At 43.5% G+C, this 24,804-nt stretch overlaps 1 protein-coding gene and 2 long non-coding RNA genes across 3 annotated transcripts in view; 2 read left to right on the plus strand and 1 right to left on the minus strand.

Moving 5' to 3' along the window:
- Positions 1-887, plus strand: part of LOC129628872 (uncharacterized) — a 36,490-nt gene extending 35,603 nt beyond the window's left edge. The window contains exon 4 of the long non-coding RNA XR_008702958.1: positions 95-887. This is a non-coding gene — a long non-coding RNA (uncharacterized LOC129628872). The remainder of the gene's footprint in view (positions 1-94) is intronic.
- The window catches only part of CLMP (CXADR like membrane protein), a 101,701-nt gene that overhangs the window by 30,989 nt on the left and 45,908 nt on the right, over positions 1-24,804 (minus strand). The gene's annotated exons all lie outside the window — the stretch shown is intronic.
- On the plus strand, positions 18,540-23,496 carry LOC129628871 (uncharacterized). The gene is made up of 3 exons (XR_008702957.1): positions 18,540-18,788; positions 19,015-19,069; positions 23,171-23,496. It is a non-coding gene; the product is annotated as an uncharacterized LOC129628871 (long non-coding RNA).

Below are 24,804 nucleotides of genomic sequence, written 5' to 3' on the forward strand. Positions count from 1 at the left end.
TTAGCAATTAACACTTAACTCAGCCTGCCCAACTGCATTTTTTCATGTGAGCCCTAGGAGCACCTGAAAGCTCATGTTATTACCTCTGTTTCAGAGAAGAGAAATTGGAGGACCACACAGCTGAGGCCACATGGCTGGTGGGTAGCCCTTCAAGCACATGGGCTTGTTAGGGGAAGCACGCTGATTGAAATCGCCCACCCTGGCCAGGCACCATAGTAACCATTTGCATGAGTTGTTTTATGACAGGAGATCCTGATTAAGAATACGGAACTAATAAGCCACCACCAACCGGAAGAGTTTGGGAAAGGTTGAAAGGAGACACCGCGTGTCCGTTCACTTCTCAGAATCCCTCTCGCTAGCATCCATCTTGACTGAGTGATGCGTGCAACACCAGGAAAGACTCTGAATTAGAATGATTGGCCAAAGACCACCCGGAAACTAATCCCATCACCATAAAACCCAAGACTGCGAGCCACACGGCAGAGCAGTTCTCCTGGATTCCCTTACACTACTGCTCTCCACTCGGGTGCCCTTTCCCAATAAAATCTCTTGCTTGGTCAGCACATGTGTCTCCTCGGACAATTCATTTCCGAGTGTTAGACAAGAGCCCAGTTTCGGGCCCTGGAAGGGGTCCGCCTTCCTGCAACAGGCCCACCTCCAATGTTTTCTAATCTCTTTTCTGAATCAAAGCTTCTGCCTTGAAATTGACTGGTTGGAAACACAGAGATCATGTTTATTAAATATGGATGGCACAGAGCTAGGTAGCAGAACTAATCTGAGTAGACACATTAAGATATACAATTATCTGGGACTTCCCTGGTGGTCCAGTGGCTAAGACTCAGTGCTCCCAATGCAGGGAACCCGAGTTCAAAATCTGGTTAGGGAACTAGGTCCCACATGCCATACCTAGGAGCTCACATGCCACAGCCAAACATCCTGCAAATTAAGATAGAAAATTGTGCTGCAACCAAGACCTGGCACAGCCAAATAAATAAATATATTTTTAAAAGATATAATTATCTTGCTAGCTGAGATTCTGAGGCAAAAGCAAGATGAAATTTAATAGCAACAATTGTTAAAAGTTATAGCCAGGCAAAAGTACAGGGTTGGGAAAGATCTGGAGGACCTGGGGGGTTACAAGATTTATACTGACCAGTGGTATGATACAATTGCTGAAAAATCCCAATGAGATTGGGCTGCGTTAAAAGAGGTTTAATGTCCTAAGGCATAACCACTTCATTGTTTTCTATCCTAGACAAAGGAGCACATCCAGACATCTGTGTTCAGTTCTAGAAGCTGCACATGGGAGGGATGCTCACAACAAAGCTGGCATCCAGGGTTGTAACTGGGAGATGATGGGTTCTAAAAAACATGTCATATGAGGAATAGTCGACAATTATCGGTGAAAAGTTGGCAGGATGGAACTTATTGAGTGTTGTTCCAGAGAGCAGAATTAGGTCCAGATGGTGTAATGGATTCAACCATAAAAGGATAAACTGGGAGATCTCCAACACCTCTTTCCAGTTCTGAAATGATATGATTCTCTGACAAAGGATTTATTCCATTTTGGTTTTATATATATATATATATATCTTTTGTTGTTGTTGTTGTTTGTTTTTTAAATTGTAGTGGGCTTCCCAAGTGGCTCAGTGGTAAAGAATCTGCCTGCCAAGCAGGAGGGTTTGATCCCTGGGTTGGGAAGATCCCCTGGAGAAGAAAATGGCAACCGACTCCAGTATTCTTGCCTGTGAAATCCCATGGACAGAGAAGCCTGGCAGGCTTCTCCATGGGGTCGCCAAGAGTCGGACAAGATTGAGTGACTAAACCACCGCCACCACCAGAGTTGAATTACAATGTTGTGTTCATCACTGCTACACAGGAAAATGACTCAGTTATACACACATACATTTTTTTTCATGTTCTTTTCCATTATGGCTTATCACAGGATATTGAGTATAGTTCCCTGTGCTGTACACTGGGACCACAATGTTTATCCATACTTTGGCTTCATATGCTGATAGACATTCTAACAGTTAATCCCTGCCTGATCGGAGAACAAGCTGTTATCATTTAATGCATTTTCCATTCTTGGAGTCACTTGAGTGGGGGTGTATCAGGAGCTATGAAAGGAATTCTTCTATGTGGATGTTAAACCCAATATTTCATGTTTCTCCTAACGTTCTATGAATATTTATCCAGTACTTGGTATAGTCAAGACACGGTGCTAATATACAAATTGTAAGAACAGATGTATATTATTCACTGTCAGTGTATTTTGTCATCATCAATCAGCTCTTACACAATGTATACAAATAGTCTAATTCTGTTCCACTGTGTATTATTTTTAAAGATCATTGAAGGGCTATTTGATAGAACTAAAAGGAACTGGCCCCATGCAACTAGTTGTGGATATTTTAATCCACAAGGGGGCAGAATTTACTTAGGATTAGCCATGCCTCATATTAGTAAAATGGATTATTAACATTGATAAAGAATTATAGAGTACCTTGGATTTAAGTACTTTGCTGCCATTTGTGGTTATATGCTAAATTTCAAACTGTATGCATTTAGTTTCCAGAGGTCGTGGGAAAAAAATCCATTAAAGAAATAGAAACACTTTTTAAAATAACTTAAGGTCACTGGTTTAACTTTTTTCAGCTGAAATGGATGTTTATTTTGTCTGAGACCAAAAAAACTTATTTTCATCGCAGAATTTCTTATGAAACAAGTTGATTACTCAGGTGTTGTGAACTGAGTCGTAAAGAAAGGTAGGGACTTCCCTGGTGGTCCAGTGGTTAAGACTCCGAGTTTCCAATGCAGGATGCCCAGGTTCCATCCCTGGTCAGGGAACTAGATTCCACATGCCGCAACTGAGTGTTCACATGTAACTAAAGATCCTGCCTGCTGCAATAAAGATCAAAGATTCCAAGTGCTGCAACTAAGTCCTGGTACAGCAAAATAAATAAATAGATGGCATCACCAACTCAATGCACATGAGTTTGTGCAAACTCAGGGAGATAGTAGATGACAGGGAAGCCTGGCGTGCTGCAGTCCATGGGGTTGCAAAGAGTTGGATGTGACTGAGTGACTGAAAAACAACAAAAAAAGAAAGGCAAAGAGTGAAGGAATAAATATCCATTCGAGGTATTTTAGAGGGGAGGAATTAGCAGAAGAACCCTTGCTGCTGCTCCTAAGTCACTTCAGTCATGTCCGACTCTGTGCGACCCCATAGATGGTAGCCCACCAGGCTTCCCCGTCCCTGGGATTCTCCAGGCAAGAACACTGGAGTGGATTGCCATCTCTTTCTCCAATTCATGAAAGTGAAAAGTGAAAGTGAAGTCACTCAGTCGTGTCCGACTCTGTGCGACCCCATGGACTGCAGCCCACCAGGCTCCTCTGTCAATGGGATTTTCCAGGCAAGAGAGTACTGGAGTGGGGTGCCATCACCTTCTCGGAAGAACCCTTAGGGTCCTTTTAATCTTGATGTTTAGCTTTTGTTCTAGGCCAGTAATTTACTGAATTACAAAACCCTGAAATGGGCTGGTTCTCTGCAATGTAGAATCTCAAACTTGAGAAGGCCCAGAAGGTCATTTTGATTATTATCTTACCTTCAGGTAAATTTCATATTTAAAACTAATCTGCTAAAACATATCAAATTGTTCATAGTCTCTTATTATCACTAAATCTGAAACCACAGCAAAACTGTTACACGATCTTAACAGGTTTGTTAGTGTGTGTATGCCTAGTTGTGTCCGACTCTTTGCGACCCCATGGAGTGTAGCTCACCAGGCTCCTCTGTCCAGTAGATTTCCCAGGCAAGAATCCTGCAGTGGGTTGCCATTTCCTTCTCCAGGGCATCTTCCCAACCCAGGGATCGAACCTTCGTCTCCTGCATTGGCAGGTGGATTCTTTACCACTAGCGCCACCTGGGAAGTCCACTCTAGTTTTAAAATATATTGAGTGACAAATTTGTACTATAATTTTGTTGGTTTCATGGCTCTTCTGTCTGTCCCTAGAGAGGGTGGTGGAGGGTGAAACAGATGAAGTTCAGGATGGTCCCCTTCTCTTTGTCATTAGCTTTGATGGGAAGGTGGAGGATGAAGGATAAAGTCAAAGGCTGAACTGAGGCTTTAACTTATCAGTGGATTTTAATTATCAACATAATCTCAAGTCTCCATTGCCATGAACCCCTAAAAATTGATTGCTGCTCTCTCAATAGCCAGTCTGTATCTATTTTTAATTTCCTCTTTCTGGTTGAATCTCTGCTGAAGGTGATAAAAGATTTAGGTTTAGAAAGAGACTTAGCTTTTGGAATGAGATAGAAGCTATAAATAGGCATGTCAATGAAATAGGTTAGTTCTTGGAGTGTCAGCATCAAAGGCATACATTCTCATCTGATCTGCATATAGACATGGGCAGGCTTGTAGGGGTCTCTAGACAGGTTCGGGTATTTGTATGTTCCTGCATATGTGAACACAAATAACACGCGTGGAACATGTACAAGCAAGCATACTACTGAGAACAGAATTCTGAGGAATAACTGGGGTCTGTCCGAGTCCAGAGTGATCCCTTTAGACGGGGTTTGTAGGCTTCCCCTGACCTGGATAAACCATTACTCTCAGATAGCCAGCCCCAGGCGCAGGACAGTGGTAGAGCTCACATGCTGGTATGTGATACTAGTGACCGGTGTGTGAGACCTCACCAGGACTGAGGGTGGCAACTCATTTCCTAAGCAGTCAGACTGCCGTTCCCAGTCTTTGGAATGTCATTACCTATCAATCAGAGCTGCTCAAAGTCCAGCCTATTCTTCAGGCCCAAGTTCAATATTCAATATTTCCTTTCCTTTTTTTTTTTTTTCAATGTTCTTGTTTTTGGCCATGCCCCATGCAGGATCTTAGTTACCTGACCAAGAATTGAACCTGTATCTATGCCCCCTGCATTGGGAATGCAGAGTCTCAACCACTGGACCACCATATGAAGCCATCCCTGATCACCTTGGTGATCTTCCTCTTTTAAATTCCTAGAGCACATTCTGACGCTCACCTTCATGTTGATCACACATTGCCTTGAGATAGATTTGTTGGGTGCTTGTATTGTTTCTCTATTATTGGGGTGTCTTCATAGACAAAAAGACAATGTTATTCATTTTTGTAGCCTGACACCACTTAGGGTGGGAACAGGAGGGCAGCTCATATTCGTCAAACAACTATCCACTCCTGGTTACCACTGGCATCTTAAAAAATATTCACAACCTAAAAGTTGAGTGCAAGCATGCTCAGAGCCACCTGAGAAGCCCTTAAAAACTGAGTTATGTTTTAATCCGTGGGAATTTTTACAACTTCAAGCACTGAAGACAGCATCACAAGTAACCCTGAGAGAACTGCTCTGAGGAGGCAAGGGGAGGAGCCAGGTTATACAGAAGTTTTCCTGCAAAGGGCAGGTAGTCTGAACATCAAAAGATTATTGTTAATTAAAGGAAGCCAGTATCTCAAGTTAAGGAATTTGGTGCTTTTCTGTGTATAGGAAGATGCAAGAGTCCGGGCGCACTGAAATCATTCCTTTCATACGCATCTCAGCTTTCCTAGGCCAGTATCTCCTATTTTTCATATCCTGAGCTCCCTTAGGGCTCACCCTGGGGTGAGGCCACAGCCTACTGGCCGTTAGATTGCTGATATTATTCTCCTTCCTGAGTGCCCTGAGGGCTTACCAGCTCACACTGGAGGGCGGGAATCCCTGATGACTGTGACATCCTTGTTTATTGATATGGCAGGATATATTTCATTTCTCACCCGCCTCTGTGTGCCAACTATTCTGTTAATGTTGTTGTTAGTTTGTGACACCCAGAATCTGAACCATCCTGGATAAGGTGTTAGTTTAAGGAAATGCTATAGACATCAGTTGGAGAAGGAAATGGCAACCCACTCCAGTATTCTTGCCTGGGAAATTCCATGGACAGAGAAGCCTGGAGGGCTACAGTCCACGCGGTAGCAAAGAGTCAGACACGACTGAGCGAATAAGCACAAGAATACTATCAATGCTCAGAGTGGTGCCAGACCTTGCTGCAAATGCTTTTGTATTTGCTTGAAGAGAGACAGCATGGCATAATGAAAAGTGCATAGGTTTGGTCTGAATCAGTCAGTCAGTCAGTCAGTTCAGTCACTCAGTCATAACCAACTCTTTGTGACCCCATGGACTGCAGCACACCAGGCCTCCCTGCCCATCACCAACTCCTGGAGTTTACTCAAACTCATGTGCATCGAGTCAGTAATACCATCCAACCACCTCATCCTCTGTCATCCCCTTCTCCTCCTGCCTTCAATCTTTCCCAGCATCAGGGTGTTTTCCAATGAGTCGGTTCTTTGCATCATGTGGCCAAAGTACTGAAGTTTCAGCTTCCCCATCAGTCTTTCCAATGAATAGTCAGGACTGATTTCCTTTAGGATGGACTGGTTGGATCTCCTTGCAGTCCAAGGGACTCTCAAGAGTCTTCTCCAACACCACAGTTCAAAAGCATCAATTCTTTGGTGCTCAGCTTTCTTTATAGTTCAACTGTCACATCCATACATGACTACTGGAAAAACCATAGCTTTGACCAGACGGACCTTTGTTGGCGAAGTAATGTCTCTGCTTTTTAATATGCTGTCTAGGCTTATCATAGCTTTTCTTCCAAGGAGCAAGCGTCTTTTAATTTCATGGCTGCAGTCACCATCTGCAGTGATTTTGGAGCCCCCAAAGATAAAGTCTGTCACTGTTTCCACTGTTTCCCCATCTATTTGCCATGAAGTGATGGGACCGGATGCCATGATCTTAGTTTTCCAAATATTGAATTTTAAGCCAACTTGTTCACTCTCCTTTTTCCCTTTATCTTTATCCTTTCTTTTCTTTCCCTCTATCCTTTTTCTCCTTTTTCCCTTTGTTTTTCCCTTTATGATAAAGAGGCTCTTTATCTTATGATATACAATAATAAACAATTTGATATTAACAGACCTGTCAAGATCGTGTAACTGATTTTGCTGTGGTTTCAGCAGGCTTCGGGGGTGACTCAACTGGTAAAGAACCTGCCTGCCAATGGAGGATTCACAAGAGACAAAGGGTCCAGCCCACACTCAAGCATAAGGGAATACTAGGAGGCAGGAATTCTCGGGATAATCTTAGAGGCTGCCAACCACATCCTTTAATAATAAAGTTTAAAAATTTATACATTAGCTTCTTCTGCCTCCCCACTCACAATGATAATCACTATAATAGAACTAAATATACTTTCACAAGTCTTTTTTTGCAACCACAGTATCCCTAGGAGTTGGTTATGATATGAATTCTTCATTTTGTTTTATAGAAATGCAATAATTAGCTCAACAGTATGACTTTTATGTTTGCATAGCACTTTTTAGATTTCACAATTCTTTCCCATACATATTTTGAGTTTTATTATGCAGAATAAGTAGTTTAGTATTAGCTTATCTAAAAGTACTCTGCAAATTATAAAATGCTTTATAATATTAACAATAGTAACATTCATTGAGTGCTTACTATATGCTAGTTACTGTATGATAAGGAATATATATATAACATATGTGTGTGTGTATATATATATATATATACATATTATATGTAGTATATTTATATTCCAGTAGTCATGTGAGAGTTGGACCATAAAGAAAGGAGTGCCAAAGAACTGATGGTTGCAAATTGTTGTGCTGGAGAAGACTTTTGAAAGTCCCTTCAACTGCAAGAAGATCAAACCAGTCAGTCCTAAAAGAAATCAACCCTGAATATTCATTGGAAGGACTGATGCTGAAGATCCAACATTTTGGCCACCTGATTCGAAGTGCTGAAAAGAAAGTGAAAGTGAAGTCGCTCAGTCATGTCCGACTCTTTGCTACCCCGTGGACTGTAGCCCACCAGGCTCCTCCACCCATGGAATTTTCCAGTCAAGAGTACTGGAGTGGGTTGCCATTTCCTTCTCCAGGGGATCTTCCTGACCCAGGGATCGAACCCGGCTCTCCTGCATTGCAGACAGATGTTTTACTGTGTTAGCCACCAGGGAGCTGACTCATTGGAAAAGACCCTGATGCTGGGAAAGATTAAAGGTAAAAGGAGAAGGGAGCAGCAGAAGATGAGATGGTTAGATAGCAGCACCATCAATGGACATGAGTTTGAGCAAACTCTGGGAGATAGTGGACAGGATAGCCTAGTGTGCTGCAGTCCAAGAGTCAGACACAACTTAGTGACTGAACAACAACAAAATATGAATAAATTCATTTAATCACTTAACCCTGTGAAACAGGGTTTGCCTCATCTCAGGTCAGGTAATTTGCTAAGACCTCAGAGCTAATAATGTCAGTTCAGTCTGACTTCAGACCGTCTATGCTCTACAAATGATATAAACTATACTCTTCAAATCATTCTCGTAATACATTTTCCTGGAATAGGTCATGGAGAAATTTTTATAGAAGCTGTGCCGTCCTAATGTCAAGGAGGAAAAAAAAAATCTTCAGTTAGAACATGAAGGACAGTAATTCCCCCCAAACACTATTTGTATCTAACATTTAAGGATACAGTCTTTCTTCAAGAGGCTGATGCTATTGACCTATTAACATTTGGATAAATTGTCTTAATACACCCTTAGTAATATGTTCATTCATTCATATTATTCATTTAACACAGACTTTTTAAAAGGGTTTAAACATAATTAGCATATCAGATAAGTTCTTAAGGACTGCAGTAAGCTTTAATATGCTTCCTACATCAAATGTGTGAACAGAACTATAATCAGGCTTAGCTCAGGCTTCACAAGAAACATCTCAGAGCTTCTCTTCTCCCAGAGACAGAGAATGGCAATTAGAAATCCGGACCTTGCTCTGCATGCTGCTTAATGATGGTATGCAGCCAAAATCAGCTAAATCAGACTTCAGTTTATCATGTTAAGGTGGCAGGAAGAGACCCAGCGTGGCAATTTGGCTCCCTGCTCCCAGGATACATCCCTGCAGAAAATGGCAGGTCTCAGCAAGGGAGGATTTACAACGCCAAAGAATTTCCCCTAATTTTACTTCCTTCCTGTCACTTACCCACACCCAAATGACTCAAATGACTGCTTCATGCTCATTTATCCTTTCATTCAATCATGTATTTATTCCAGTGACCTAATGATGAGTCTTGCCTTTGGCTCGCCAGAGGATTGCCTTCCAGAGAATTTTTGCATGTTCATCATGCAGCAAATAGGTTCTGGTGGACCTCCCTTTCTCCCTGCCTACTTCATGTTTACAAGAAAGACGTAGAGAACTGGAAATCACCCAAGGGCTTTTGGTGGTTTCCAAATCTAATTAATTATTGGCATTACTTAAGTGATTTTTTGGTTCTAAACTTTTTGGAATAATGTGATATAAGCATATGGTAAAGATTCAAAGAGAACAAAATGGTCTACTGAGAAAGCTGTCTCCCCCACACCTGGCCCTCAGTTTCTCTCCAACAGGTAACACTCGCTACCAGTTGCTGTGCACTCAGCCTCTCACACCTGACTCCTGGATTGGCTGCTATGAAATATTAGGTTGGATACAGTTTTCACTCAAATTCCAGAAGACATTGCTCCACTGACTTCTGGTTTCCAGAGTTACTATTAAGAAGTCTGCTGCTGTTTAGTTGCTAAGTCTGATGCCAATTTTAATTTTGATCTTTCATAAATGACCTCCTTCCCCCGCCCCCGGATGTTTTTAGGGTCCTATCTTCATCCCTGGAGTTGGAAAATTTTGCTATGATGGGTTTGGGGTTGTACGTCTTCCTTCCCCTTCAACCCCATTCATTTATGGCTAGTAATCTGAAAGCTCACTTCATTTAAATGTCAAGAAATGTTATTAGACTACTTAAATATATAATCATATAATTCCTTCCATTTTCACTTCTTCCTCTTTGTAGGCATATATGTTAGATGTTGGATTTCCTGGGTTGATCCTCTCATTTTCTTATCTTTTTCTCATATTGTTTGAGTTGCTCAAGGGTTTTTGTGTTTTTGACTGCACAGCATGGTTTCTGGGATCTTAGTTTCTCACCAGGGATGGAATCAGCACCCCCTACAGTGGACCTTAATCCCTGGACCATCAGGGAACTCCCCCCAAAGTTTTTTGGGTTCTCCCCCCCACAAAGGATCTCTTAGATATTGTTAAAATCAGCAAATCAAATACTTTTAGTACACACTCCTTTCTGGTTGTATAATCTTTAACAAGTTACTCAGCCTCTCTGTGCCTCACTTTTCTCATCTATAAAATGGGGGAAATACTTGTACCCCACTCATGGGCATTAAATGAGGATTCAAGGCATGTTATGAGGATTCAGTTCAGTTCAGTCGCTCAGTCGTGTCTGACTCTTTGCGACCCCATGAATCGCAGCACGCTAGGCCTCCCTGTCCATCACCAACTCCCGGAGTTCACTCAAACTCACGTCCATCGAGTCGGTGATGCCATCCAGCCATTTCATCCTCTTGTCGTCCCCTTCTCCTCCTGCCCCCAATCTCTCCCAGCATCAGAGTCTTTTCCAATGAGTCAACTCTTCGCATGAGGTGGCCAAAGTACTGGAGTTTCAGCTTTAGCATCATTCCTTCCAAAGAACACCCAGGGCTGATCTCCTTTAAAATGGACTGGTTGGATCTCCTTGAGGATTAAGTTAGTTTAAATACATACAAGGTACAGAGTAAATGTTCAATAAATATTGCTATTATTATCATTCATCTGTTCCTTTTGCCTAACATTCCTCAATTTCTTCCCTTATGTCCCTTAGGATATTGATCATAGGGTTCCTTGCAGAGTCTCTATTTCTGTTTGTTTTCCGCTTACTTTTCTCAAGTGTGCCATGTTGGAGGGAGAGATACAAAAAAGCTCTTTGGAAGGATCGAGAGTGAGCAGGGCTTTTTGCACCACAGATTTCTCTGTGCGCTTTTTCATCCTGGGATTCCCAAATGTCAGTGTTCAGAGGCTTTTTCTCTGTAGCTCTTCTCTTTCTCCGGAGAAGAATTCTCAAGTCACCCATCCATTAGTGGGAGGCGGGTAATGGCTGCCAGTGATCTCTAAGCTGCAGGGCCGGAGTGGGGGTGGGGGCCAGGGGAGTCCCATTCAGAATGCAAATCCAACAGCCTCAGACAAGAGGCCTCCAGACCCGGACTTTGGGAAGCCCCGTGTTTCCAGTTTGGCCCTTTGCTCTCTTCTGGGTCTGATGTCTCTAGGTTTGGTCCTCCAAACTCCCTTCTCCTGTGGGGTGGGGTGAATTGGGGCGTTTCTGCAGAGGGTGCGGGAGGAGACACGTAGGTCTTTTAAAACAGATTGTCACCTGAGGCCCAGCTTTAAGAACATGCTCCAGTTCATCTTTTTGCTGTACCTGCCAACCTGCTTTCAGCTCCTGAGCCTTTCCTCTGTGAGCAGCGGGTTTCAGTCCCTGGGACATGGTGAAGCGGTTCTCTCCTTATCTGCTTCCCTTCATCCAAACGTTTGTCGACATTTCTCTTTCCCCTCAATTTCCTCCCATGTTCTCTAGTCCTTGGTGGATTTGCAGCCCTTTTATTCCTTCACTTCCATCTTAATGGGATTTAAAAACACCTGTGTTCAACCCAGTACGTGACGGGGGGTGGAGAGCAGGCATTGTCTTCGATGTCCTAGATACTGTCTCTGCTCCCTGTTTGAGAACAATTAACATCTTGAGAGTCCCTTGGACTGCAAGGAGATCCAACCAGTCCATTCTAAAGGAGATCAGCCCTGGGTGTTCTTTGGAAGGAATGATGCTAAAGCTGAAACTCCAGTACTTTGGCCACCTCATGTGAAGAGTTGACTCATTGGAAAAGACTCTGTTGCTGGGAGGGATTGGGGGCAGGAGGAGAAGGGGACGACAGAGGATGAGATGGCTGGATGGCATCACCGACTCGATGGACGTGAGTCTCAGTGAACTCTGGGAGTTGGTGATGGACAGGGAGGCCTGGCGTGCTGCGATTCACGGGGTTGCAAAGAGTCGGACACGACTGAGCGACTGAACTGAACTGAACTGAACAACCTGATAACACGTGTGGCTTTCTATCCTCTCACTTCTCCTGTTCAACAGGTAGTCATCTTTGTAGGGTGAGCTCCACAGCTGTGACACTGCCCCATAGGACAGTCTTTCAGGACCAGAGCTAAATCTTCTTGTCCTCAGGTTGCTCACAGCCCTGCTGGAAAGCATTTCTGCTGCAACCTCCTTTGTTCGGCCGATAGGAAAGGAGAAAGGACATTTCTGTCTTCTCCATAGGAACTTGCCTGAGAGCAGGGCACCAGAAAGATGTGAAAGCAAGTCTCATCTGGAGTGAGGAAAATGTAATCACTTGGCTAGTTGTGACCTATGGAACCCAGAGAGAAAAAGTGTGTGGGATTTTTTTTTTCTTTAATGTCTTGTCTTCTCTCTCCTTCCTTTCTTCCCTCCTTCCTGTTTACCAGGAATATTGTATTTCAGCTATTTTGGCTCAGATTGGGGAAAAATGAATCAAGGTTTTCAGAACGCATTGAAGCAGTCCAGAAACCCTGGGGACCAAGCCATCCTGCCCAATGGAAATGAATCCCTGTTCTGCCCAGCACCCATTTTCATCCACCCTCACCTCTTTTGCAGCATCTGCAGCTTAGAAACCCTACAAAAGAGCAACGTCTTCCTAGGAAAAATATTTGTTTAAATAAAGCTTTCATTTTCTCTGTGGTCTTTAAAAGCCACTGTGGTTCTTAGTCCTGGAATCAGCTTTTCTGGGCATATTACTGGCCTCCAACTGTGATTTGAGGGCATGAACTCTATAGAATTCTAGTAGAGATCTGCAGATTTTTGTCCAGGAGAAACTGCTGGTGAGTCCTGTGAGGAGCTGTGTGGGACATGCAAGCAGATTTCCTTGACTGCTAGCTCCTGGATCAACAAGGGAACCAACAGTGTGAACATGAATTATGTCCCCACTGCACACTGGGATTCTATGAGAAATATGAGAGGAGGATTAACACAGGATTCCTGATTCCTGCGCTCACAAAGGACCCAATATAGTTGGTAAGTGATGTGACAGAATGAGAATACTATGCTGCTGCTGCTGCTGCATCGCTTTAGTCATGTCTGACTCTGTGTGACCCCATAGACGGCAGCCCACCAGGCTCCTCTGTCCCTGGGATTCTCCAGGCAGGAATACTGGAGTGGGTTGCCATTTCCTCCTCCAATGCATGCTAAGTTGCCTCAGTCGTGTCTGACTCGGTGTGACCCTATGGACAGCAGCCCACTAGGCTCCTCCATAGGATTTTCCAGGCAAGAATACTGTAGTGGGCTGCCATTTATGAGACAGTACAAAACGGGCAAATCCTGTGAAATTTCAGGAGCTCAGAGGAGATGGTAAAGACCCAGGGATGATGACAATCTGTGGAGGAAGTAATCCCTGTGGTCTGAGTGGTCACAGCATTTCAGTAGGTAGGATGGGTGACCGGTAGACGGGAACTTTGCCAGGCAGACTGTTGGGAGTGGGGCTGGATGTTTGGGCAGGAATGACATAATCACTCAAGCTTGCAAGGGAAAGACAAGAGGAGCAGTGAGGGGGAAGCAAATCACTCGAGGTGAGATTCAGGATACAGAAGCTTCTAGAGAAATACTATTTAAACAGGTCCTAAGAGAACAGCTCTAATTTTTCTTTTGGTTGTTTTTAGTGTAACAATAGTCTTGGTTTTTTATCTACAGTTTTCCCACCTGCTCTGATTTACCATTCTTTGAGATTAATTCAGAAGCAGATGGAGAATTAATTTTGTGAGTGCCCCACTCTCCCAATCCCTTTTGAATCTCCAGGCTTTTGGTGCGTGGGCTGTCATGTCACCAATCGGTTTCCCTGGTGGTGCAGATGATAAAGAATCTGCCTACAACATAGGAGACCCGGGTTTGATCCCTGGGTCAGGAAGATCCCCTGGAGAAGGGAATGGCAACTCACTCTAGTATTCTTACCTGGAGTATTTCATGGACAGAGGAGCCTGGTGGGCTACAGTCCATGGGGTTGCAAAGAATTGGACATGACTGAGAGACTAAAACTTTCAGTGTCACAGATGAGTAAATCTAGATACAAAGGAATTTAGATATATTTCCTTCAGCACACAGGCCTATCTGGCAGCAGAGTCCTAAGGCGTCCAATCCCTGCTTTTCTGGCTTGTGTCTCTGAGATTATCTAATAGGCATCTGTCCATGTCATGTTTTAGAATATCTGACCATGTCATTTCAGGCACATCAGTCATTCATTCAATAACTACTTTCTGAGCACCTGCTAAGACACATTTTGAGATGCTAGGGCTATAGCAGTGGACACAATGGATATTCCCTTTTTGCTTCTCAAAAAGATATGCTCCTCTCTTGGGGCTCACGGGCAGTGTGACAGGACCACATAGAATTACAGAATAACCACGTGATCAGTATCTTCTTGGACTGTCATTTTACTAAATTGTAAATAATTGAAAATAATCCCCTGTATTTTAAAAAATATTTGGAGTATAAGATTAAATTCATATGCATTTTGGAGGAACTTTTTATTTTGTATTGGGGTATAACCAATTAACAGTGTTGTGATAGTTTCAGGTGAACAGCGAAGGGACTCAGCCATACATGTACATGTATCCATACTCCCCCAAACTCCCCTCCCATCCAGGCTGCCACATAACACTGAGCAGAGTTCCATGTGTGTTCAAGCCCTTTTTGAACTGTATTTTTAGACTGTTCTGCATCTTGAGGTAATGACTTCTTTCCCATTTTTATATAGGGAAGGGAAGAATTGAAAGGAACAGTCTCTTTCATATTTAAAAACCAGAGCTAGGGTTTCCCTGGCAGTCCAGTGGTTAAGACTCTATGCTTTTTGATCCCTGGTTGGGGAAGTTCAGCATGCAGCCAAAAAGGAAAAAAAAAAAACCAGAAAAAAAAAAAAAAAAAAAAAAACAGGGCAGGGGGGAAAGAGCTAAACTTTCCTGGAGAGGAGGAGTGATAGTAATTCTATACAAATTCTTTCAGAAAACAGAAAAGGAGGGAACACTTCCCAAAGCATTTTAAGTATTACTGTGGTCCTAAAAACCAGAGAAAGGTATACATGCAAAAAAAAGAAAATCAGACCAGTATCCCCCAGGAGCATAGATGCAGTCAGCTCTTCACAAAATCAGATCACACAATAAATGCAAAGAATAATGCGTTAGACCAAGTGCGTTTTTTTCCTCAGAACATAAGGTTGATTTAACATTAAAAATTAATCACAGCAAGCACCCATACGTATAGCCAAGGAGAAAAGAAATATCATTTCAGTAGATGAAAAAGAATTTTAACAAGTTCAACACCCACTTATGATTAAAACAGGAAAAAGGAAACTTCTTAAAAAAGAAAAAGCAAGGGACTTTGCAGATGGTCCAGTGGTTAAGACTCTGTGCTCCTGGTGCAGGGGCCAGGGTCAGGGAACTAGATCCCTCATGTTGCAACTAAAAAAGATCCCGCATGCAGCAGCAAAGATAGCAGAGCCAAATAAAAAACAAAATAGAACTACAAGTCAAGTGAACATTACTTAAAAATTTAATAATCAATGACTTTTTTGCAAATAGACTCATAAAATGCAGAGATAGGAGGAAACTTGTGGAACTTCTATGCTAATAGCTTATTTTATTGAGCGCTTGCTAAGAATTCTATGAACGTTATTTTATTTAATCCTTAAAACTACTCTATAAAATAGTTTCAACTTTTATTCCCATTTTACAGATGATGAAACTGAGGCTTGGAAAAATCAAATAAATTGCCTAAGGAAATATAACTAGTAAATGGCACAGCCAATAATTGAACTATGATCTGTGGTTTGGAGTTAGAGGTCACTACTACTTCTCACTTCGCCACTTTACCTTGTAAATTAGGCAACTGAGCATCAGGTCACACTGATTAAGGTGAATGGCAAATTTAGGACTAGAATTCAGGCTCTCTGACTCCTGGGACATAATGTATTAACTTTCACATCTAATCCTCCCACCCCTGCCTTTTCAACAAAACACCCATTATTCCTCCTTGGGAGCTCCGGGCCCAAAATACGAGAGAAATAAATATAATTTAGAGAGCCAAGGATTGCATTTCGTCTCCTGCTTTGTTTAGCATTCAAAACCACGAAGCCACATAGAAGACACTGCCTACTCTCAGAAAAGAGTCATCTTAAAGCAGGATTGAGTGGAACTCTCCCTTTATAGGAATGCAGATGGTGAGAAAGGAAATGTATTAAAGGGAAAAGGAGGCAAAGAAGGTTAGGGTGAGGGGAGAGGATGACCATGGTTTTCATGTCTCAGAGATTTGAAACTCTGGAGCCCAAGCAAAAGAATGCAGGCGAGGGACTTCCCTGGTGGTCCAGTGGTTAATACTGTGCCCTAGCAATTCAGGGGGCCCAGGTTCGATCACTTTCAGGGAACTAGATCCTGCCTGCCACCACTAAGAGTTCACATAAAGCAACTTAAAAAAAAAGGATCTTGAATCTCGCACCACAACTAAGACCCAGTGTGCCAAAACAAATAAATATATATTTTAAAAGCTGCTTTAAAAAAAAGGAATGCAGGTGATGTAAGTGTCCCAGGAGACTTCAAACTGCCCTTTTGTGACAAAGATCAGTTCCTATCTTCCTACTCACAGCCCTCAGGGCTTCTTAGAACCACTTGAGAGGTGCTGGGAAGTAGATCCAAGGGCATCAAGACTGGAGTTTTGCCCTGCCCTCTGGAAAAGTTTGGTAAAGTTAAAATGAAAAAAATGTGTTGCAACTCGAGCAATGTTAATTAAGAAGAGAAACAGTATGGACTGGATAGCCTCGAAGCAGGTCAGGAGGGAGAAGAGCAGTGTGCGCCCCTTCCTTTCAAACAGGCTGAGGTCCCCTAATGGATGTTCTCATCCAGACAGAAAGAAGCCCATCTTCCTTGGTTGGCACTCATCGTGACTGGCATCATTCCTATGGCCTGCCCCAGGTTGAGGAATGTGGAGCAAGCATTTTGAATGATGAACATTGAGCTGTTGAAAATGGTTGCAGGAAAAACAAACTAGTTCAGGAGTCAGAAAATGTGCACAAATCTAAAGCTTGGTTGAAAGTTTTTCTAAACACATCATGGTACACATGTGTGTACCATCTTCACACAGAGACAAAAAAGTGGACCTAAGATTTGCAAAACCACTGTTTTTCTTCCCCAGGTGTATTTCAAAACTAATATACATCATTCCAAAGTAGGATGGAAGTACATGCTTGTTTTTCCTTCCTCCAAATTATAGACCCCATGGACTATATAGCCCACCAGGCTCCTCTGTTCATGGGATTTCCAAGGCAAGAATATTGGAGTGGGTTGCTATGTCCTTCTCCAGGGGACCATATCGACCCAGGGATCAAACTCAACGTCTCCTGCCTTGGCAGATGGATTCTTTACTGCTGAGCTACCAGGGAAGACTAAGCAAAACAAAACAAAGGACAGTAACAACGAAACAAGCCTGCAACTTTCTCCCTCCAGAATCTTAAAATAATAAGTATAAAAACAGTGTGGAGAGTGGTCACCTGAGCAGGCTTAGGTCAGGTTGAGTCCTGATTCTGCCTTTTATTGATACTATGTGGCTTTAAGATCCTTAAACTTGTCTAGACCTTGTTTTATAATCTGTAAATTATATAGTAGCAGTCCCTTTTCCATAGGGTTTTTGTAAGGATTAAACAAAGGGACGCTTGTTTTAAAGCACATTGTATGAACGATGTTTTAGCTGTTATTATAAGGAGTACAAAAGTGGAAAGAAAGTAGTCATTCTAGGGACAGCGAGGACATATACGTAAGCAACCTCTAAGGAAGGAGGGGAACTAAGCAAGGCCTCTGCTAGGACAAACAACATCCTTTTTTTGAGCAAGTTGCAGAAAAATATGATTTATATCTTCCTCTGTGCTGATCCACTCTGATGCCAGGGCAGTTTGACAGTTTGATGCAATCAAGCAGGCGGCAGCTCTTATTAAGGAACTCATCAAAGGGATTATTAGCAAATTGTCAAAGATAAATACTTCACGATCCCACTTATTTGTGGAATAGGAGAAGCTTTTTGGAGGGTCGATGTGGAGAAGGCTATTTCCTAAATAACAGCTTCTCCAGTGTTTCCTATTTCTCTGTGCTCTCTAGTTATCACTGAGGACCAAGGAATGCCAGAGTTGTTGGGATGACCTGGAAATACATTCAGGGTAAGATGAGAAATTTCCAGGAACTTAAGCATAGAGTTGACACGGATCTAGTGACTGGAAATGAGCTGGAAAAGTAAGATCAGGCCAGACCAGGAAAAGTTGGCCTGATTTATTAAGAAGACTAGAGTTTACCCTTGATGCATAAGTAATAGGGAGCCATAAGTGTTTTTAAGCAGGGAGGTTACAAGCTTAAATTTATACTCTAGCCTGAGAACTCTGTTTACCTGCGTGACAAACGGACTGCAAGGGGAGGGCTTGGTTCATGGAAGCCAGATGCGATCAACCCAGTAGCAGCAATAAATAAATACTTTTGACCTCGTGAAAATTTTCCTTTCTCCTATTTGCCTCGAGGCCAACAGAATACCTGAGAAATGTGTCAAGCATCCTTGTAATGTTTGTGCTGACATTCTCAAAAGTAAAGTATTTCTATGCAAATGGCCAGTCTGATTTATAGAGCTGGTAACCTATATGTATGTAAGGTCAAGGCTAAGGACTGAAAGTTAATATCCCAAGAGGGAAGTACAGTGGAAAACAAAACAAAACCGAGCGAGGACAAAAAAACTGAATGACGTGTCTCTCAAAGGTATTTTTCAGAGATGCAGGCTGGATATTGAATTGTTTGAAGTAAGATGAGTGCCCACAGGTTTTCATTTCCAGTGTAACAGTTCGTGGCTGGAACCTAGCTTATGACTTTTAAGCAATGCATCTGAAATGCAGGTCCAAAGTTTAACTGTTTAACAAGAGACTAGCCCTAAGTGGAATCTTACTTGTGGGCTGTCTGGCTAACGACTTCTGGCTTCTGGTTTTAGGTGCAACGGGCTGTCAACACAGACTGACAGGGTTTGTCTCCTCATTCCAAACTGGGTAAGTAAACCTCCCGTGCCTACGTCCCTGAACCCAAGAGAAGTTTCCAGCAACTCTTCTTTATCCTAGAGCATCAAATTGGAATTGATGAACTTGGAATGCTGGATTTTCCTTGCAGTCCCTTGTTTTAAAGCTCACCAAGTGATATCAAATTCAGAGGACGGGATCTCAGTGGGAGGAAGGGAGGGAGGCGGAAGTGAGAGAGGAGGAAGGCTGGCGGACCGGCAGGGTCCCAGAGGGGAGATGGCCATCTCCCAAGAATAAACAGTTTCACCAGAGGTCGCGCTGGGGACATCTGCTGGTTGTTTGCTTTGGACAGCAGCGGCCAAGAGGTCTCAGGGTTAGTGGTCCCCAGAGATCCCGAGCGGCCCCAACCCAGCAGCTTGGCTCCCTGAGCAGCTGCTGGAGCCTGCAGTGGGTCGCCTGGGGCTGCCCTGCGATTTCCGGAATTTCACAGAAGGGGGTTAAGCCGAGCCCCAGGGCAGCCACCCGCTGGGGGCCCAGCTCCTCGCAAACAAAAGAAATCAAAATCGGCTGGAGCTGCCGGGCTTCTGTTCCGGGATTGAACAGACCCTGAAGGACGCCCCGTCCCACCCCTCCCCCAGCCTTACTCCGTCTGTTTCCACAGTCAGATGCTCTAAGGACCCTAGACCCCCCAGTCTCCCAGCAGAAAAGCAGGAAGAGCAGTAAGTTGCTTTTCCCTTTAAAGAAAAAAAAAAGTTATGAATGTAATTCCACCCCCACCTCCATCCCAAATGACCAGAAACACCCAGGCCCCGGGCCTCTCCTCGATTTCTTTACCTACTAGAAACCTCAATTTCCTCACAAAACAAACAGGAGGGGTAATTTTTTTTTTTTTTTGATGGTGTGGGAGGGGGTGGTGAGGCATTTTTATCAATATAAGATACACAGTAACCTTTTTAAATTTTAAAACTTCATGAAGTTCAAAGATTAATCCATAACTATAGTCTCATTTTAAAAAAAGGAAACCCTTCTAGATCTCCCTCAAACCCTTTCTCCTTAATCCTCCCCCTCTCCCCCATGTCATTCATAAAAGTTATTAATTTGGGGTCTTCCCTGATGGCTCAGTGGATAAGAATTCACCTGCCAATGCAGAAGACAGGGGTTCGGTCCCTGATCCAGGAAGATCCCACATGCCACGGAGCAACAGAGCCCGCACAGCAACAAAGACCCAGGACAGCCAAAAATAAATTTAAAAAAATTTTAAGTTATTAATTTGGGAACCCCCTGGCAGTCCAGTGATTAAAACTCCACCCTTCCACTGCAGGTGGCATGGGTTTGATCCCTGGTTGGGGAACTAAGATCCTGTATGACATGCAGCACAGCCCCCTCAACCCCAAAAGTTATTAATTTTATGACTATTCTAGATTTCTTCTTTCAAGGCTGCTGTCCACATCTCATCATTGTGGTCTCTGCAGATCCAGGGAGAGGCATGTCAAGAAACCAGCAGAGGCTTCTGACAACCTATTCCCTGTGTGGGGGCACAACTGAGTTCTAGTTCCTACTCCCCAGTTTTTTTTGCAAGCTGCTTAAGTGTTGTTGCTCAGTCACTAAGTTGTATCTGACTCTTTGTGAGTCCATAGACTGCAGCACACTAGGTTGCCTCGTCCTTCACTATCTCCTGGAGTTTGTTCAAACTCATGTCCATTGAGGCAGTGATGCCATCCAACCATCTCATCTTCTTTTGCCCACTTCTCCTCTTTTCCTCCAGCAACATCAGGGTCTTTTTGAATGAGTCATCTCTTCACATCATGTGGCCAAAGCATCCATTCTTCGGGACTTAGCCTACTTTATGGTCCAGCTCTCACGTCTGTATGTGACTGCTGGAAAAACCATATTCTGTATATTTAGGGCTAAATAAAACATATTAAAATTATTTCATCTGTTTCTCAATGCTTTGACAAGACTACTAGAAAATGTTAAATTACAAGTGGGCTCACATTCTTCCATATTTTCTATTGGATAGCATTGCTTTTCGGTAACATTAACTCTGAGACTTCCCTGGTGGTCCAGTGGCTAAGACTCCGAGCTTCCAATACAGGGGGCCCAGGATAGATCACTGGATAGATCACAGGACTTCCCTGGTAGCTCAGCTAGTAAAGAATCTGCTTGCAATACAGGAGACCCCAGTTCAATTCCCGAGTCAGGAAGATCTGCTAGAGAAGGGACAGGTTACCCACTCCAGTATTCTTGGAATTCCACAGACTGTACAGTCCACGGGGTCACAAAGAGTCAGACACGACTGAGTGACTTTCACTTTCACAGAACTAGATCCCACACGCTGCAACTACGAGTTGTCATGCTGCAGCTAAAGGTCCCAAGAGCCGGACTTCCCTGGTGATGAAGCGAGCTGTGCTCCTGACCGTGTGATGCAGGACGACATGCAGCTTCCGCTTCTGGGCCCCAGTGAGCCTGGTGAACGCGCCTGGAGGAGCATCTACTGCATCGCCCTGTCACACTGCATACCCCTCCTGCCTGACAACTCACACCTGCTGCCCTCCCAGGGGAAGAAGATTCTCTACCCCCACAAGCCTGGTTCTGGGCCAAGCTCAGAGAGCTTCCAGCTGCCTCAGTATCTTCTGCTCCTTAAATACATGCTCACCACCCTAGGGGAGGCTCTCAGCAGACCCCTAGCATTATTTTCTCTCAGTTCTAATAGTGAGGCTATATTTCTAGACATTCATAAAGGCACACATAGCCCATGGAGGATTAGAAGAGGGCAGTGGGAAAGGAGTACGTCAAGGCTGTGTATTGTCACCTTGCTTATTTAACTTACATGCAAAATACATCATGCAAAATGCCGGGCTGGATGCAGTGCAAGCTGGAATCAAGATGGCTGGGGGAAATATCAATAACCTCAGATATGCAGATGACACCACCCTTATGGCAGAAAGAGAAGAAGAACTAAAGAGCCTCTTGATGAAAGTAAAAGAGGACAGTGAAAAAGTTGGCTTAAAACTCAACATTCAGAAAACTAAGATCATGGCATCCAGCCCCATCACTTCATGGCAAATAGATGGGGAAACAATGGAAACAGCGACAGGCTTTATTTTGGGGGGCTCCAAAATCACTGCAGATGGTGATTGCAGCCATGAAATTAAAAGACACTTGCTCCTTGGAAGAAAAGCTATGACCAACCTAGACAGCATGTTAAAATGCAGAGACATCACTTTGCTGACAAAGGCCCACATAGTCAAAACTATGGTTTTTCTAGTAGTCATGTACGCATGTGAGAGTTGGGCCATAAAGAAGGCTGAGTGACAAAGAATTGATGCTTTTGAACTGTGGTGTTGGAGAAGACTCTTGAGAGTCCCTTGGACTGCAAGGAGACCCAACCAGTCCATCCTAAAGGAGATCAGTACTGAACATTCATTGGAAGCACTGATGCTGAAACTGAAGGACACCTGATATGAAGAGCTGACTCACTGGAAAAGATCCCGATGCTGGGAAAGATTGAGGGCAGGAGGAGAAGGGGACGACAGAGGATGAGATGGTTTGATGGCATCATCAACTCAACGGACAGGAGTTTGAGAAAACTCTGGGAGATAGTGAAGACAGGGAAGCCTGGCGCGCTGCAGTCCATGGGGTCGCAGAGTTGGACACGACTGAGCGACTGAACAACAAGGCGTGGCTGTCTGGTTCCTGCCTGTGTCATTTTCACAAGATCTATGTGTTCAAACAAACTGATTTATATCACAGTTATACCCTGGGGATATACAAAGGAAGGTCAGGTGTTCCAGTCCACTTGGATGTCTCAATAGACACTGAGAGGAGAATAAGTCATGCTGAAGTGTTTGGGTCCTTCCCTCTCATCGCATCCCCTTTCTTTCTTTTAATTAAAATACTAGCATGTACAATAACATGCTAGTCAGGTGTGTTACATAGTGATTTGACATTTGCATCCCCTATGAGATGACCACCATGGTAAGTCTACTAACCAGTGGTCCCCACATAAAGTTATTGCGATATTACTGATCATATTCTGTATGCTGCATATTACATCCCTGTGGCTTATTTATTATATAACCGGAAGTTTGTACCTCTCACCATCTTTCTTTAAAAGTGGATTTGTTCATTTAGCAGGTGTTCTGGGGGCTCCGCTGAGATGTAGCTGGAGTGAGAGCAGGAGATGGGAGAGGAGGTCATCCAGGAGCTTGTGGGGAAGGACCCTGGAGCACTGGTGGGCTGAGACCTTGGAAAGGAAACTACCGGTTTCTGCTTATAAATCTGTTCTTTGAAATAAGCTATTTCCCATCAATGGTGCCATCTCTCCAGCAATTCTGTACAAAAGTCCATACATGAAAAAAGCTGATGCCTGCAGTGACCTAGTGTGCAAACCACTTCCTTGAAATCTCCTGGTTTTACAGAGATGTCTGTTAGGTAAATTAGTATTTACCTGCTTCAGAGCAGGCTGTTCTGGGGACACCTGTGAAGTCGCTGACACTCGTCCTCAAGGCCCCTCGCCTTTGCTTTTTATGCTCTTTCCCTCCTCTGCGTTGGTGTTCCCACCGGGTCACTCTCATTCATTCATTCAAAAAGTGGTCACTGACCTTCTAACTACAGAAGCCTTTTACTAGGTACTGAGTATGCCTGCAAAGATGAATAAAATACCGTCAGTTTCCTGGAGGACCTCACGATCTGTCGAGGGAGGAGATATATGAATATAATTATAGTGCAACACATTATAGTGCTTGTGAGAGACACACAGGAACAGAGCTGCACTTACGTTCTCCTTGCTCCTACTTACCCAAGTCAGGCAGGAATCTGATCAATTAATTCCTGCTGAGGTACAGAAGCCTGGTGAGAACCTAATGTGTTACCTTTCCCAAGGGCATTTTTGCTAATTTCACAGCATCTTCATTCTTAGCATATTTATTAATCAGAACCAACATAGTATGTCTGTTTAAATCTCTCCATTTCTGGTACCACTCCCCTCATTCAGGCGTTCATCAACTTTACTCCTGTGCTGATTTCTAACAGTTCCCTGCCCCCTGCCTCTCTGCTCTCTAAAGCCTTCTTCACAGCCTGTCAGATTAATCTGCCCACAGCACAGTTCTGATTGTAGCCCTTACATCTGCTGGTCAAGCAATTTAAACTCTCACCACTTCAACTTACTCATTTGTAGGATGGTTGTAATGACGCCCTGCTGATTTCGTTAAGTGTCTGTGGTGAGGAAATGGGATAATGTTTATGAAAAATCTTAATAATCGTAAGAGGCTGTTCACATACATTATTATTGTTCTCATTTTACTATGCGGTTTAAAAGCCTTCAGTGGGAGACACACTCTCTGCAGCCCAGCCCTCCAGACTTGAGTTTCGGCGTACATCCTCAAACTCTTTACCTCTCCTTTCCTACAAAATGGATGCTCCATTCTTACAAGGTCAGCGTAGTCAGCACGCTCTGAGCACATCTTCTTACAGCCCCATCTGGACCATTTCCCACGCTATTCCTCCCACCTGGAATGCCCTGTCCTCCCCCAGACTCCCTCTACTTTCATCCAAGCCTTACTTTCCTGTCTTTCCTTTCTTAGCTTTCCTTACTTTCCTTACTTAGCTGTCTCAGATGAATGGATAAAAAAGATGAATGGATAAAAAAGATGTGGTGTACATATATATATATATAGGCTTCCCAGGTGGCGCTAGTGGTAAAGAACCCGCCTGCCAATGCTGGACACATAAGAGACGTGGATTCAATCCCTGAGTCAGGAAGATCC

The sequence above is a fragment of the Bubalus kerabau genome, chromosome 15 (genome assembly GCF_029407905.1).
Source record: "Bubalus kerabau isolate K-KA32 ecotype Philippines breed swamp buffalo chromosome 15, PCC_UOA_SB_1v2, whole genome shotgun sequence".
Classification (NCBI taxonomy): domain Eukaryota; kingdom Metazoa; phylum Chordata; class Mammalia; order Artiodactyla; family Bovidae; genus Bubalus; species Bubalus kerabau.